This window comes from Drosophila mojavensis, unplaced genomic scaffold (assembly GCF_018153725.1).
Source record: "Drosophila mojavensis isolate 15081-1352.22 unplaced genomic scaffold, ASM1815372v1 contig_36, whole genome shotgun sequence".
Classification (NCBI taxonomy): Eukaryota; Metazoa; Arthropoda; class Insecta; order Diptera; family Drosophilidae; genus Drosophila; species Drosophila mojavensis.
Window position 1 is genome coordinate 2576152 of NW_025318858.1, and position 17362 is coordinate 2593513.

General features: G+C 41.7%; 1 protein-coding gene and 1 long non-coding RNA gene across 2 annotated transcripts in view; one reads left to right on the forward strand and one right to left on the reverse strand.

The window, feature by feature from the left end:
- The window catches only part of LOC6575797 (putative uncharacterized protein DDB_G0271606), a 112316-nt gene that overhangs the window by 52333 nt on the left and 42621 nt on the right, over positions 1-17362 (forward strand). The gene's annotated exons all lie outside the window — the stretch shown is intronic.
- The window catches only part of LOC116803952, an 86726-nt gene that overhangs the window by 23146 nt on the left and 46218 nt on the right, over positions 1-17362 (reverse strand). Inside the window, exon 3 of the long non-coding RNA XR_006357265.1 lies at positions 4718-4828. This is a non-coding gene — a long non-coding RNA (uncharacterized LOC116803952). The remainder of the gene's footprint in view (positions 1-4717; positions 4829-17362) is intronic.

Consider the following 17362-nt stretch of genomic DNA (forward strand, 5'->3'; position numbering starts at 1 on the left):
CATCGATAAGGAACGAAACAGCCACAATGGACAATGGGCTGACCCAGCAACAGGACGTAAAGGACACGGACACGGACATGGACACAGGCACGGACACACAGCCATAGCTATACAGAGTCTATAGAGTCGGCGACGACATCCTTTTTCCTGTTCGTGTGTCTGTGTGGCATGTCTGTGTGGCAGTGTGTGCGCGTGTGTATTGGTGCGCGTGTCTGCCACGTCCTGGCCAACACCGTCGCCCGGCAGCGCCTGTCGAAAATGTTTTCCATTTCAGTTAGCAAATTATGTCGGCCAAAAGCGAAGCACGAAGAGACGAGCACAAAAAAAGCAAAACGAAGAAAAAGAGACGGCAAAATAAATGAAAACCCAGACGCGACGCAGTTACCAAATGTGTGCGTATGTGTGTGTGTGTGTGTGTGTATGTGGGTGGGCGCTATACGGACATGTTTTTATGACATGGCGGGACGAAAAAGGACACAAATAACAAAAACGGAACGGCAGAAAACAAGTCAGAAACGTGTGTGGAAATATGATGGACGCAGAGATATCTTGTAGCTGACAGACGGACGCAAGCTAATATCTTGTAAAAAGTGGATAGAAGAGGATTAAAGACTAAGAAGACGACTGTAGATAATATAGGTGAAATTACAGACTGGAGACTAGAAACATAACCGAAGGACTATTAACTAAGGTCTAACATGGTCTAACGGGGAATTTTCAGATCCTAGAGTCTAGAGTTTAGAGAAAGATGTAGGAATCTGGGGCAACTATAGGGAGTAATGGTTACAAACAGAAGACTGAGACTAAGAAGTAAGGCCAAAGGCTTTATGACATGTAGAGTCTGGAGTAAAAAGTAGAAACTGGGGACATTTAAGAGACCAAAAAATATAAATATAACTTCGTATAGAAAATTAGAAGTAATATATCAAACACAAGCAAGAGCGGACTTAGGATTAAACATTGAATATATCTGGCAATGTCTGTAGCCGAGTGTTAGGAATAAGTTACTCTAATCGAGTCACTAGGCGCCATGGATCATGGTCTAGAAACTACGGTCATCACTACGGGCATCGTTATGCAGGATCATAGACCATAATCCATGGATTATGGAGTACAGTTATTGAAATGCCCGCCATGGTTCACAGATAGGATTCCCTCTCTCTCCCTCTCTCAGGTCTAAGCACAATACCTCTTCGCATCTCTACAGGGTATAGCAGTAACTGGCGGATGATCATTTGCGCTCTTGTTATGTTGTCCCTGCTCGTGCGCCATTTGAGACCATTTTTACTTTTCGTCCTGCCTCACATCCTTCTTGCTTTCCTTTTCCATTTCCATTTCCACTTTTTTTTTTTCGGCTGCCTAGAATTTTTTTTCAGCCCATTGGGGTTTTCTGTTTTGTTTCTGTTTTGCTGGCGCTCTGCACTTGGCTTTTATGGTTGCTGGCGACGCGTTCCGCTCGAATTACGTGTCCATCGAGCCATGAGCAGCGGCTGCGGCGCAAATAAAGTTTCAAAAAAAGGAAAACGGAAAAAATTTGATGAATCGAGTGCCTTGCAGCCATTTTGAAAAGTCAACACTGACAGGCGGCGTGGAGAGGGGGAGGAGATTGGGTCAATCATATTGTGTCATAGATGATAGAGATTAAAGAGCGGCCAGCTCGTCCCTAACAGCAACAAATAGCGAAATAGCAGCTGCAGCTGCCATTGTAAATAGTCAGAGCACTCGACATGTAAGCGCACACACACACACAAATATACACAAACACACACAAATATACACACACATATATATATATTTATATGTATATGTATAGCAGTTTGCTGCATTTGCTTGTTTCTCCATTATGTGGTGCTTGTCAAAAAAGTGTGTGTGTGTGTCTGTGTGTTTCCCTCGCTTCCATGTGTGTGTGTGCGTGTGTACAATGCTGAATGTGGTTGTGCAAAGTGGTACAAAGTGCTAGGCTAGTGGACTCTTTTAGGCTCTGCCAGCGGGTTTTACAGCCTGCGAGCTGCTGGTTTGCTTTTTGCTTTCAGCTGTACTATTTCTGCAGTTTCATTTTTTCATTACAAGCAAACGACCTTCAGTTAGGGTTCCCAACACGCCCACGCCCACGCCCATGCCCATGCCCATGCCCATGCCCATGTCCACGCCCCCAGCCAGCGGGCAAAAGAAGTGCAGAATCAGGTCATGCGGGCATTGCCAGCTGCGGGGCGTGGCAGAGCAGCAGCAAAAGCAGAGCGCAACAGAAAAAAAAAAAAAAAACACTGAATTGTAACCAACAACTTTGTATGGTCGAGGCAAGTGAGTTCTGTGTGTGTGTGTCGCATTTGGCATTAGAAGCAGAGCAAATACATTTAGCACACACACACACATACATATATACACCCACACACCCACACACCCACACACCCACACATGCACAATAGCTAGCCAAGCAACCACATGCAAGTGGTTGCATTGAGAGCTGTTTCTCGTACTTCTCAACATCGAGCAGCTGTCGAATTTTCCTAACTGCAACATAGCAATGACAACACAAAATAAAATCTATTTTTTCCCTTTTTTTTGTGTGTGTGTGTGTGGTGTGGTAAAATGTTGTCCATAGATAAGAGTGGAGTGAAGCACTCAATTCAATTGTCTAAATGTTCTTAATTTCAACTGTTTTGCTGTAGACGAATGCGATAGGAGAACGGCAGGGCGTATACGTAATATCGATATTAAAGGGTAATAAAATAGGAATGTAGAGAGATGGGTAGAGAAGGTGGAGAATAATAAAGAGATAGACATAGAGAGTGACACACAGCGAGTGAGGGAGATGGATACAGAGGGCGGAGACAAAAAGACTGAGAGACAGAGACAGGCAGAGACAGTTGCAGGCATGTCTAGCCCATTAGCAACTGACACGTTAATTGACATATATATGTATATAGATAGAGTTAGATTGCCGAAAACATGGATGTAGATTTATATATAGCTATATGTATAGATTTCTAATACAAGTGACATTTAGTTAACCTTAAAATGTGGGTTATTACATCAATACGTAATTCCTAGCAGCTGTAGCTTAGACAGCAGTAATTTAATCATTGATTAAAAGTGGGAATTGGATTTTCATTTAATGAAGAGACAGATTGAGAGAAGTAGTGGAAGTAAAGAGAAAAGAAGATAAATCGAGGGAAAGAGAAAAAAAGCAAATGAAAAAAAAATAGAGCAGAAGAGAGAGAGAGAGAGAGACAGAGGATATCGAGAAAGGAAGATTAATGGAGAGAATGTTAAAGAGAAAAGAGAAAGGTAAAGAAAGATGAAGAGACAAAGAAATCGCTAGAGTGAGAGGTAAAGAAGAAAAGGGAGAAATTGAAGCGGATATACTGAGAGTACGAGACGAGAGAGAGAGAGAAAAAATTAATAGATCGAAGAGAAAGACCGACAGAGAGATGGAACGAGAGGAAATAAAGATAGATAGACTGAATCTTCAAGAAGCAAATTGTTTCATGAAGTCAGCTTAAGATTTTTTAAATCGACCATAAAATGAATATCTCCATTATCTTAAATTTTAGACAGAGCTACATGGGCATTCGATGCCCCTATCTCATTTGCATGTAAATTCTTCAATTTCAAATTTAAATAATAATTTTGCATCTGAAATGTTTTCGTTCAGCGGAGCAGTTCAGTGGGCAAAACTGCCCTCGAGCAGAGGTGGCATGCCTCACACGTAGCGAAAAAGAAATCCCCTCCACACAGCGACAATTTTCCATGCACCCGGTTTTTGCAGTCAGCCACGAATAACAATGAGAAGCAGAACGACATCGACGGCAGCAGCAGCAGCAGCAGCAGCAGCAGCGACAGAACAGCCCACCTGACCCACTGACACTGCCCGCAACGGGCAGTCAGGCAACAGACCTACCCCACATAGCCGCACACACACACGCACACAGTACACATACACACACAAACAGTACACAGCTCACAGCATGTTGCATGTTGTTGTTGCACATGCTCCGTCAAATCATATTTCCGTTTTTGTCGCCCTCGCCATTACCCACTTGACGCTCGTCAGCTGCCAGCTAGGTAGAGATAGTTCGGCATCAACATCATCATTATCATCATCATCATCACCAACAATAACTCGATCATCAGCTAGCTCATCAGCTGGCTTCATCATGTTAATCGTCATCTGTCAGACGCATTTGCGGTTGCCAGCAAATTGAATGTAGGTCGGGCCCCTCCACACACACACACACACAAACACACACACAGGCATGGAGACAGAGAGCAGTTGATGTCGTTGCGGTTGGCATTCGCGTGACCACAGCGCCATCGATCAGACAGAGCTGGAGGGGACAAAGAGCCAAGAGCGCGAGAGAGAGAGGGGCCGGCTGATTGGGCAGCTGAGTGTGTGGCGAGGGTGGGGGGCATGGTCGATTGGCTGCCGCCGCCGCCAGCTTGTCTGCTCTCAGTTTGCATCCACGCCCAATTAACAGGGCAGCGCCCTATTCCAGCGACTGTTCCACTTATCGAGCGAGACTTGCATATATAAGCTAATATATAAATATATATATATTTCTATGATATTTGGGCAGCTGTTGGCAGCAGCTTAAAAGTATGCTATATTTTTCAAGCAAAGTGCAAAGGCTTTTAGATTTAAGTTGTTAAATGGGTGGGGCATAGATAGACATATAGAGTGAAGTCTTGAAAATATATAGCAATATTTCTTAAATACCTGATCATTAGCATGAGCATCTGCATAATGTCTATAGCCATGTTGCTGACATCAGCTAACTAGTCTCTCCCAGCATCAATGTTGGCCAAGTTTCCCTTTAGGCACTCCTATCTGAAATTTGAAATATTGTGTATAAGTTTTAGTTTATATTTGTATTTATATTATTTCTAGAAGGTATTTCCATCATAGATCAAAGACTAAAGCAGAGCTAACTGCAGCACATTCCTGGATGATAAAAATCCAAACAAAAATATATAAATTTTAAAGTCAAAATCCAAATAAAGCTTCAACCAAATCAATTAGTATACAAAAATCTTAGACTTAAGCAAATAAATATAGAAAAAATTATTAAAAATTGTATGGATCATTGAAGTCTTGCACATGCATTTCCTCCTCTTTCTCTCTCCCACTGCTTTCCGCTTCCCCTATTCACGTCCTGTGCAGTTTGTTCGTTATCAAGTCAAGCTCTGTGGGCGTGGCAATAGCTAGCATCAGCTATTGTTTAACCCAAGCTCAGTGTATTTGGAGCACTTACAAAATTCGCATTTCCCTTAGTTCGACTTGGACTGTCGCCGCTGTTGTTTGTGTTAAACTTGGCTGCTGTCTGTCTGGCTACACATATATAATAGCAGCACACACATATATATATATATATATATATATGTATATATGTGAGCCCTTGTTTAGCATCGCTAAAACTGCGTATATGTGCTTGCCCCAAAATGTATGCTATACTTTCTTCTTCTTTTTGGGTTGAGCGCAGCTGCTGCTGCCTCTGTTTGCCTCTGCTGCGGCTGCTGTTGTTGTTATTATTATTATTGTTGTCTCGTCTCTAGAGCAGACACTGCTATTACACACACAGCCACACGCTCACCCACACCCACACTCACACTCACACACACACAGACACACAAACACACAAACACATTTAGGCGAGGACTAACTGATTTTTAGGTCGCTGGCGCAAACGACAGAGCGACGATGCGACGTTTATAGCTTGCCTGACTGCGGCTCAACGTTAGCTCACACATACACGCAGACACACACACATATATATAAACTAACTGGCAGACAGGCAGACAGAGCAACAACAACAACAACAACAACAACAACATCGGCGCTCGTTAGAAAACAGCAGCCACAGCCACAGCCGAAGCATTAAAAGCCCCGTTACCAACAGACATCCAGCCCAATTCAAACATCCACACACACACAGACCCAGAGATACACACACACACTCAGCCGCACCCCAGCTACACAATTTGGTTAGACATGAACCAGTTTTTATGCCATTTTTATTTTATTTTACTTTTATTTTTGCCAGCATTTTCGCGCCTTCCTTTAGCCCATTTCTGCTCTCTAACCCTCACACACTCTCTCTCTCTCTCTCTTTCTGTCTCTCCCTTGCGCACTCTCTTCATGCTTGGCTAGTGCCGCCTGCTGCCGGCAGATGGCTCGCTGGTTCTTCTTATATATTTAGCTGCATTTCAACGAAAAATGTTCTTGCTTCTTTATATACGACCCAATGTTTGTATATAAGCTATATATATACACATACATATATATGTATATATATATTTACTGTGTGTGTGTGTGTGCTATGTGTATATAGAACTTTCAGCCATTCATTTCGTTTTATTGTCGTTACTGTCGAGCGCAGCAGCAGCGGCAGCAGCAGCAGCAGCAGCAGCAGACAGCCGTCTGCGTGGCCCGTGTGGATTTTCGGTTCGTGAATTGTTTGCTAAAATTTTTTCCTTTTTGCTGTCATACCCTGTACGCAAGCAGAATGTAAAGTAGGATAGCATGAATTGGACTAGAATAAGATATTATCTTACATTCTTTTTAAAATCTAACTTGGATTTTTCTGTTCTGGTAAGCTAAATTAAATCGATAAATATCGATAGCTGGTATTGGCTATATATACAAAAATATTAATATGTGCTATAAAGGAAAATGGCCAGGATTTTAAAAATTACGTGATGATAGATGAAATACAAATTTTTGATGTATATTTGAACTTTTTTCAGAACTATGTCGATACATATCGAGCTATGTTGCTTTTAGCCCATGTATTAGAATTAAATTTTCGAAAATTTCTTAATAGAGCGGATGAGCTTTTATTAAATATCGATAAATACGATATTTTGTTTTAATTTTTCTTAAAGATTTTTCCTCAGCATAGTTCTATGCACAGACAGAATATGCACACAGAATATAGCTAAAGGCAATATATGCAGAAAATCGATAAATATCGAAGGAGTTTCTAAAGGTATTTGAGGCATTTGTGCACTAGCAGCATCTAATGAAATACCTAGATATAAGACATGCACTTGCCTGGCATGCTCGCTTGGCGCACTTTCGTTGTAGTATTGTTGTTGCTATATTTTTTGAGCTGGCGCTTAAAGTTGGCAGTCGGGCAGTCAGCCAGGAGGCAGTCAGGCAGTCAGTGGCTGGTCGCATAACGCTGCCCGCATTGTGCCTCGCCTTGGCGCAACCAGCCTGTCGCATGTTCCGCATGCCACATCTCCACACCGAGCCATACAGCCCCGCACGATTTTGCTCACTTTCGTTTCAGCTGTTGGTGTTTTGGTTCGAGCGCTTCTCGCTCTGCACAGAGAAGTTTTTAGGTTTTTTTCTGTTGAACTTTTTTGGATTTTTTTTTTTTTTCTGAGCTTTTGTCTGCTTTTGGTTTTTATTCCTGCCACATACACTCCATGCTACACCGCCCTACGTGTCCTGTGCGCGCCCACTTTCCAGTGGTCGGTTTTTGTGTGCTGCAGCTTTTCGCTTGCTTTTTGGCGTCGAGTTGGGGCGACGTCGTCTAAGCTCCAAATTTATGTGCCATGTGCGTTTCATATTTTTACTGCTGCTATGTGGACCAGAGCTCCTGCTGCTGCTGCTCCCTTGGGCTGAACACACACACACACATATATATACACACACATATGCATACATATTTTTGCTTTAGAACATTCTTTTTGTTTCGATTTCGTTTTAGAATTTAAGAAATATTGAAAAATGTGAAAAGTTTCGTGCATTTTAAGGGTATATTTAGTTAATTTACCGTTAGCTAACAGAGTTTGTCGTAGGCAAGTGTTGTCTGTGAATTAGCAAGTATTTTTTGGTGTATTCTTATGTCAAAGGGCCGTATAAGCTATGCTCATGTGCCTTATGGGGCGTATGCGTAATATTTGTATGAAAGTTTTACAAACTGCACGCAACTTAACTTAAATTTGCTTTATGAATTTGTTTAAGAGCAATTTGTATGTGTTTATTAGAGAAGCAAACTTTTAATTTAGAAATTTGTGAATAAGAGTTTCTGTGGAAATTTATGAAACAGATAGAAGGAGGACAGGATGGAGGATTACTTCATATAGAGATGGAGTTGTACTGGGGTTGGTCGGTTTATAAGAAACTCTGATCTACAGAGGCAGCATAGCCTTAATCATTAGTTCATGTATGGAAATATTTATACATGTTCAGTCGAGCTTCGATAATTTGTATCCCGCTAAATCAAAAATCCCGATAAATCGAAAAAAATGTTATCCTCTAGAAAAAAAATTCGTTCTCGAAAAGTCTCGATAATTTGAATTTTTGTGTAAATTGAAAAAAAATTTTTTTTTAATTATCGGGACTCGATTCTCCAATCCTCTGACTTACTGAATATGTCTCATAACAATGTCTAACTAAGTAACACACTAACACCTGCATTTATCTACTTGATACACCATTCAGGTCTTTTATCGCCCAACTATAAGTACTACACTTTATCTCTATCTAAGACTAATATCTATGGTAATTTGAGTTGTCCAGCTAATGGCATATCCTCATAAGATATATCAAGTATCTAGAGCTAAGCTCGCCTGTAGCCTACTTATGGGCGTTGTCTGCACATCTCGCTTTTTTTTTTTTTTTGGTGACCCGCTTAGCCATTAGCTATGGAGTAGCTTTTGCCCCGTCCATTGGGTGTTGCTGTTATTGTTACCGCGCCTGTTACGTCAGCAACCGCCGAAAGCACAGCCTGTGGCGCAGCTAAACCCAAAAAGAAACAAAATAAAATGGAAAGAAAAGAAAACCAAACAAAAAGTGTCAAAAGTTTGACTCAACTTTCACACGCGCGCTCAAGTGTGTGTGTGAGTGTGTGTGTGCGTGTGCGTGTGGCCAGCCATGCCACAGTCAACTTGTGAACTAACCACAATCACACACACACACACACACTCAACTTGTGTAGGCAATTGCTTTGTTGATTATGCCTTCCCCGCCTTCACATTAATGCGCATCCCTTTCGCTTTTTGGGGTTCGTTTCCTTGCCACACCCACTTGGTGAGTCGCCATCTCTCTCCTCCCCTCACCTCTCCTCCTCACTGTTTCGGCTTTTGCGTCATTCGCCAGTGTGTCGTCGTCGTCGTCGTCGTCGTCGTCGTCTGTCTCCTGTCTCCGCCTGATGTCTGTGTGTATGTGTGTGTGTCGCTGTCTTGTGAATTTCCTCTTGACTTGACAGCCGTCGCTTCCGCTGTGCTTCCCAAGCAGAAGCTGGCTCAGGCCCGGACCCAAGCCAAACCCAACCCAAGCACTAATCATCAACGACGCCGTCGTTTCGCCTTGACTCTCTGACATTTGTCTCACTGTCTGTCTGCCTGTCTGGCTTTCTGCTTAGCTGTCTATCAGCCAGTTTCCTTGTTAAGACATTGCACAGTGGTGCCAAGTGTGGCAAATAAGAGAAGAAATCATCAAAGCTATTACATATAATGAATATATTGATTTCAAATTTCAAGAGTAAGAGAGATAGAGAAAGAGGTGCAAAATATTGAACGACAAACTCCAGCATTCATTTATTTGAAGCGAATCGCATAGAAGAGCATTCTAACCATAATCCAAGTTTACATTATAAGAAATTCTATAGATGCACATTTAAGAAATCAGAATGAAACAGAAGAGTATTTTGGAAAATAAATTTAAGAATTCATTTTAGAAATCAGAATGAAATAAGAGTCTTTTTTGGACAAGAAAACTAAACTCAGCTATACAAAATAAGAATTTGACAATACATACGACAAAGACAGATAAATTCGTTAACATTTCGACAAAGATCGTCTGACTTCCTGGGAATTGCATAGAAGATAGTTTATTATAATAATAATTATTAATATTAGCAATATAAAGAAATGTAGATATATACAATTTTCTCAAGTATTCTCAGCCTGTGGACCACTGTGCCATCTGACTGACTTTGATGCAGACACACACATTTGTCTCCATCTCACTCTACCTCCGCCCCTGCTCCTACGTGCAGCTGAGTTAAGTTTAGCAAGTGGCGCCCCCTGGTGGATTATTTCGGCACAATTTGCATATTCAATGAGGCTTCGACGTGGGGCTGGCTGTCGCCTTTGGGCGGAGAAGGTGTATGGCCAGACATAGCCACACGCACGTGTTACATAAGTTTTGCCATTGCTTGCTCTCTCTCTCTCTCTCTCTATCTCATGACTCTCTCTTTCTGTGTTTCTCTCTGTCTCGCTATCTCTCTCGTCTAGCGCTTTGCACGTGGCCAAAATTTGTTTCGTTGTCAGTAAATGAAATTTGTTTGCCTAGGCGCAGCGCAGGACACATCCAGCTCAGCCTCTCCGCTGGCTCGTCTACCAAAAATGCCAACACGTGGCTGCCATTTGCCAGCTGTCTCTCTCTCTCTCTCCCTTTGGGGGGTGTGTATGTGTGTGTTTGCGTGTGCTTGTGTTTATTTTATTGATTACTGCGTGTCATGCGTGCCTTTTGGCTAGCTCTGTTTATGCTTTCCATTTTATTTATAATTATCAATGCTGTTCGAGGGCTTTAAAGCTTTAAAGCTTTGAGTGATTGACTGACTAACTGACTGACTGACTGACTGACTGGCTGGCTGGGCTGCCTCGCTCTGTCTGTTTGCTTGCCTGATGGCTGTATTTCATGCGCATTACGTATACGTCGCGTGCGCGTCAAGGTCATTTATTAACTACGTGTGTGTGTGTCTGTGTGGGTGTGTTCGTCTTTGTTTGTTTTGGTATGGCTGACAGGGCGCTTAAATGCTTTCCAAATGCTTTTGCAGACAGCGCAGACAAATGTTTATGGCCCGGGCCACACGGCGTATGCGTAATATATTTTCTTCGCCAGCTACTTTAAGGCGTCGATGCCTTATGCCTCCCTCATATACACCCACACAAATTTTCACACACACACCTATGCATATGTATACATATATTTATTTATGAAGTTAACAACATGCGTATCAGCTTTGGCGGTAATCCAGTGCCACGTCAACAGCAGCAACTCCCTTGACACACTCAAACCACTTCAAATGCTGCCTACAAACTGTCAACTTACTTTTGACAGCCACTGCAAATTGAGCATCCACTCGACTAACAGACACCACGCAGTATATAAAAAAGAATCAGAGTTCTTCTTCTTCTGTCACTCAGATTCCATGCAATGTTAGATAGTTGGATTAAAAATGAAGCAAAGTTAAGCTTGGTATTTGAGAAGTTTACCAACTTTTTCTACTGAGAAGCCTCTGGTATACCTGAAAAGTAGACTGCATAGAGACTGATGTTATACAGAAAGAAACATTCAAGAAGTTCACTAACAAGACTGCATAGAGTGTTATTGGAATTCTGAAATATTTCGTGCATGCAGCTACTTGAATAAAGCAGAGGAAGCCTTTAAAAACTAAATTTATGTTGCAAATGAAAAATCCACCAAAAATCAATCAAATATGATTTGTTGTCTATTCAGCACATTTTAAATTTCGCGTATGACAATGTAAGTCTCCGATAATTCAATTTGCGTCGAGTTTTATAGCCTAGAAAAGCGATTTAAAAACCCTAATCGAAATGTATCAAATGCTCAATCATATTCCATTTGCTTATCCTGCCTGGCTAAGTATTTCATAAACACTTCCTTTGCTGTGGCTTAAAGGGGCATCAACAACTTTGATTGAAGTAAAGCTGAGAGTGGAATGAGCAAATGCCAGAGCCAAAGGTCTGGGCACGTTTTTCACATTTCACAACAGAGCAGAAAAGGAAAAAAATGGGCGAGAGAGAGAGAGAGAGAGAGAGAAGAAAAAGGAAAACCGAAAGCAGGCATAGACACTGACCCGCAGGAGCAACAACAACAACAACAACAGCAAGAAGATTCAGGATAATAATGAATGCCACTGTAACCTCTGCTCATCAACGGCAAAATCTGATTTTGAGTGGCAACTGCTTTAGAGTCCCTCCTGCTGCTGCTGCTGCTGCTGCTGTAGCTGCTGTTGTCCTTTATGACAATGACATGGAAATGAAAATGCAAAACAGAGACAGTGAGATAGGGAGGGAGAGTGAGAGCGAGTGTGTCTCTGCAGCTGACTCGGCCTCAAAGTTAGCCTGATGCTTAGGCTTTACCCCAGCTTCAGCACGCCAGGACTTCCACTTCAATTGTTGCACAGGATATGCGCTCGTTCGCTTGCTTCGTCTTTCGTCCTGCGACGACATTAATCAACTACGTTCAGCGGCGCTGCGCTGCTCAGCCTCTGCTCAATCCGCTTCTATTTGCAGCTCCTGGACAGCGCTCATTAGAGCGTTTACAACTGCAAAACTTTCGAATTCTGGCTGCACTACCACACAGAGTCTTTGACTTATTGTAAGCAGTTTGTAAAGCAGTGAAATGGAAGTAAAGGAAACACCCTTTAACTAAGTCTCATATAGCAGACAATCGAAAGCTTAGCTCTTCAGCTGCTATGTATATGAAGTCAAAATATTTCCGTTAGGGTCTTCATGTAGTAGGAGGCTGTAAATTTCTATTAATTCATTTTACTTTGTATATAAACTCAGCTCATATATCAGCACTTTGTCCATTATCCTTATAACTCCTAAATAATTTAATTTTTGCTCGCATTCTATAACCTTAAATCATAAATTTCAGTTAGTGTATTCATATATTCGACTTCACCCAGTTCACTTTTTAACACCATTTTTTTCTAGTATTTTTTACTCCCGCTCATTTCATTGTGGGTGGCGCTCGGAGCTGGGGCTGCAGCATACGTGGCTATTTTTTGCTGCGTCTTGCTTTTTGCGCTTTTGTTTATAGTTAAAACGGGCTTTGGGCGAGCGAGATGGCAGGTGAGATTCAGAGCGAGAGAAGGGAAGGAATACAGCGTGTGGGTGAATGAGATAGTGCTACGCTTGACAGGCGCAAACATGCACCGCATTTGCTTTACTTCACTTTTCATATTCGCTGGCAAGGCGCAAGTAGAGCATATTAACAAATTTATTAAGGGAGCTGCGTCCATGGAGAATTTATTAATCTATAATCTATAATAATAATCTTTAATAATCTAGGCATCTGTTGGGGACGGAATAGGAAAGTCTTTCAGTTACTATGATAATGCTATAGCTATTTGAATAACTTTTGCAGACTTTTCAACTACGATAGGGTATCAGGCAGTCGATGCTCTGCTCTATTTTCTCTTTTAGTGCAGCCCCTCGACTGGTTACCTTTGTTTTTTTATTTTTTTGCGTAATTTACTTTGCCTGCACACCAACGCACACACACACAGACACACGTGTGCCACGTCCACACACACAGATACAAACATCATCATCGCTTGGTAAAAACAAATAGCGTCCGCGCGTCTATACACAAAATCAGACGCTCAAGGACTCTTTGGTTTTGCCAGCCATAGTGCAGCTACTGCTTTTATCCTTACACACACATACATACAAACGCACACCCTCTTGAAAATGCCGTGCAATGAAAGTAATTTTCGCCAAATAGACTGCGCCCTGCTTGTGCTGCTCTTCTCCTCCTGCTCCTGCTACTCCTCCTGCTGTTTCTTCTGCCATCCACTCGCATTGCTTTACGTTTTGCACAGCTCGTTGAGCTCTCGGTTTACTGCGACTGCAACTGCAAAATGGGCTGCTGCTGCTGCTGCTTCTGCAGTAATGCCACAGGACAACAATTCGCTACGCAAAAGTTGGTCTGCCAACTTAACAAGTGAGTTGAGGGATTGGAAAACGTGGGATTGGGTTGAAAGGAGACTTATATCCTTTACATCCTTCATGAAGTCAAATTTAACGTTGGCTGACATTCAGTTTAAAGACTATTCTCAGACCATTTTATTACTTCATTTATGAAGGCTATGTAAGACGAGGGGAGCTCAGCATTCCGAATTGTTCTTAAATAGCTTTTTCGCATAGATATAAAAGCGAGCTGTAGCTAAATACCGTTATGAGCAATATAGTTTAGATAGTACTTCATTACTTGTATGTAAAAACAGTTTCATTAGACATTGTTACATACATTTATATATAGATAATTATCGATTTTAAGAGAATATGTGATTAGATAAAAAAAAAAATGATTAAATCAGTTGAGAAGTGGTTGAGGTTGTTTTCATCAATCTTGCGCTTATCTAAGTAACTAACGATAATTATCGATTATTGTCGGGACAAACACTATCAGTTTTTGAATTAAAAAGATTTTGTACGATTTCCTATAATTATTTATATATTAATATCAATACACCAACATAATCGTAAAATCTATCGAGATTGTAGCTATGTTATCCATACATTATGAATATTATCCGATAGTTGCTAAGGCTTTAAGGCCTTGTATAATTCTACATTAAATCGTTTTTCCCTATAGAACAGGCTTTATTTGTTAGATCAACTTAATCGTCTTATATTAACATTCGATAGTTTCGATAGGCAAACATAATTTAAACTTTCTCTCCAGCAACAAGCTCCTGCAAACTTTAATCTACAGCGGAAATTATATTAATTAGAAAACTTTTGGCTCTACCAACTGCAACGAGGACTATACAGAGTTCTGATGAGATTCTATCTATATGTGTATATATGTATATATAGATACATATATGTGAAAGGAAAACTCTCGACAATCAGCAGTTCTAATTGCTTTTCATGCCAATGTCACAACAGCAACAACAACAGCTTGAATTTCTTCAACAATGGAGCAGGAGAATCTCTTTGGGGGCCACAATTTCCTTAATTTTTTTTTTGTTCGCTATTTGCTTTTTGCTCCATTTAAGTTTTTGGCGTCTTCCCTATCCCCACGACAAATAAAAAAAAGTTGGTCTGAAGCAACCGACACCCCCTTCCCTCCCCTATCCACACTTCAATAAAGTATTTTCTATGCAAGTTGAAACCGAAAAGCGCAAAAAACTTTTTCATGCGGCTTCGGCTCTTTTCAAATTTTCATGCCTTACCGCCGCTGTCGTTCTATCTCTCTCGCTCTCTCTCTTTCTCTTTCTCTTTCGCCCACCACACACCATTCATTGGCATTTTCTATGGTTTTATAAGCGACGCTCGGGGAAAATTCTTGCAAAAGAAGCTGACTTGCAATGCCAAATGCTCGCTATCTCACTCACTCTGTCGCTTGCTGTCTCTCTCTCACTTTACTGTCTGTCTGTCAGTCAGCCAGTCTCTGGCAATATATCCATGTCTGCGTCAATGTCTGCCGCCGTCTTCCTCTTCTTCTTGCCAACTTGCCTATTTCCTTAGCCGCTGCGTCTCTTTTCCTCTCTCTCTCACTCTCTCTCTCTCCGCCTCTCGCACTTCCTCTCTATGCCGTTTCTAACTGTTGGCTGTCGGTTCGTCTGTTGCCTGTCTGTTTGTCTGTCTATTTGGCCGCTTTATTTGCCTCTGCTACTTTTGCAGTTTGCTCTGCTCTCCTCCTTCAAACTTCTTGCTCTTCTTCTTCCTTATATTTCTTGTCTCTGTTGACGCTTTTCTGGCTCCGTCTCCACTACTCTCCCTCCTCTCTCTCTCTCTCTCTGTCTCTGCCTCCCTCTCTCTCTGTGCGCTCGCATTATTTCGCCTGGCAACTTTACATTTTCATGCTCGTGTTCCCATTTCACAGCTTTCGTTTCCTTCTCTCGCCATCTCTCGGCCCCTCCTTCCACCCCTCCAAGCCCCTCTTTATTACCCTCCTTTTCCTCTTTGGCCACCCAGTTGAATTGCCGCCCCATGTGCCACCCACTTCCGTTCTATTTTCATCTACTTGAGTGGAATTTTTATTTGTCTGCTGCCATTTCTCGACGTCGTCGTCGTCGTCATCGTCGCTCCTTTGGTCGCATACCCTGTTCCCAAATACTATATGGAATTTACGAAGAGAGTGAAACAGGTAAATGAAGCAGAAAGTAACATGCATTAAAGTGTGTCCCGTTAAATGATGAAATTTAGTTGAGGAATGAAATTCACTTATCGATGAATATACTATCGAGTGGTCTAGGACATGCTTAGTATCACGATTATCTATCGATATATTTGCCATCGTTAGAAATGGAGCAGTTGTTATTAAAGTTGTACAATATCAATAGCTTAATCAATACTTGATACTTAATATACTTGATGTGAATATACTATAAATAGGAATTGAATTATAAATTCTTAGGATTGGTATATAAACCCTTATTGGCTAAAGTGCTGTCATTGTTAATGTGCCATCGATACTTGCATAATTTTAACTGAGAAAGTATTGCTATTTGCCTAAGCTTGCCGAATGATGTGTCATGTAGTGCTATTAGAAACCGTCTCTAACTGAAACGAATGGTAGAGGTATTCAAGAGTCGAGTCACTTCCAAAAGAATTGCAGCATCATGCTGATTGTTGGCTTTGCCAGAAGCCGCTTTAGCCACAAATTACCTTTGGGTTATCAGCATTGCCTTTACTGCAGCGCCGACTCCTGGGACTCTGGCTTGTCCTTTGTCCTCTGTCTTGACATAGTGAATATATATATATATTTGTGTGTATATGTGTATGTATGTGGGTGCGTTTGTGTGTGAATCCTTTTCTGCTTTTAATTTCTAACTGCGGCTTGGTGGGAATACCCCAAACGCAAATTCATTATGGGCCACTCAGCGAGGATTTCGTGAAAGCCAAGGGGAATGACCTGGGGATAGCGTAAAGGCAACATTAGAAGGGGAAGACAGGTGGGAGAAGCTTCTAGCCAAGTGCCTGCCATTCTCTCACACTCTCTCTATCGTTTGTGTGTACTCTCTCTCTCTCTCACTCTCTCTCTCTGCATTTGTCCTTTATTTTCATTCTGTGTTTCTCGTGTTCCTTTGCCTCTCTCAATTTCTATAAGTTCCTGTCTTTCTGCTTGTTTCTCACTATTTTATTCCTTCCCTCTCTCTCTCTTTTCTTTCATGATCCCTCTCTCTTTCGCATTCTCTATCTGAATACCTCTTTTTCCCACATACTCTACCTCTCTCTCACACTCTATCTTTCTCCCTCTCTCTTTCTCTATCTCTCTCTCACATTTCTTGCCCCTCTCACTCTCCTTGATCACTCTCTCTCCTCTTCTATAAACAGTTCACCCAGCGGCTACTTCAGTAGCCGCTCTGCCTTGCCCAGTTTTGAGCCGCGATGCCAGTGGCCACGCCCACAGCGTACCGCAACGTCGCCGTCAACGATTTATCTTAAGTGGCTGCCGTGAATTACGACAAATTTCTATAATAAAGCAGACAAAAATCTAACCAAATGGTCGGCTAGGCCACAGAGCCGGAGGCGCGTTCCACTACAGAAAAAACAAAAACAACCGCTACTTGAAAGACTTGGCCAAGAACATGGCCGAGACCGAGACCGAGATAACAATATGCCTTAATGTTGTTGCTGC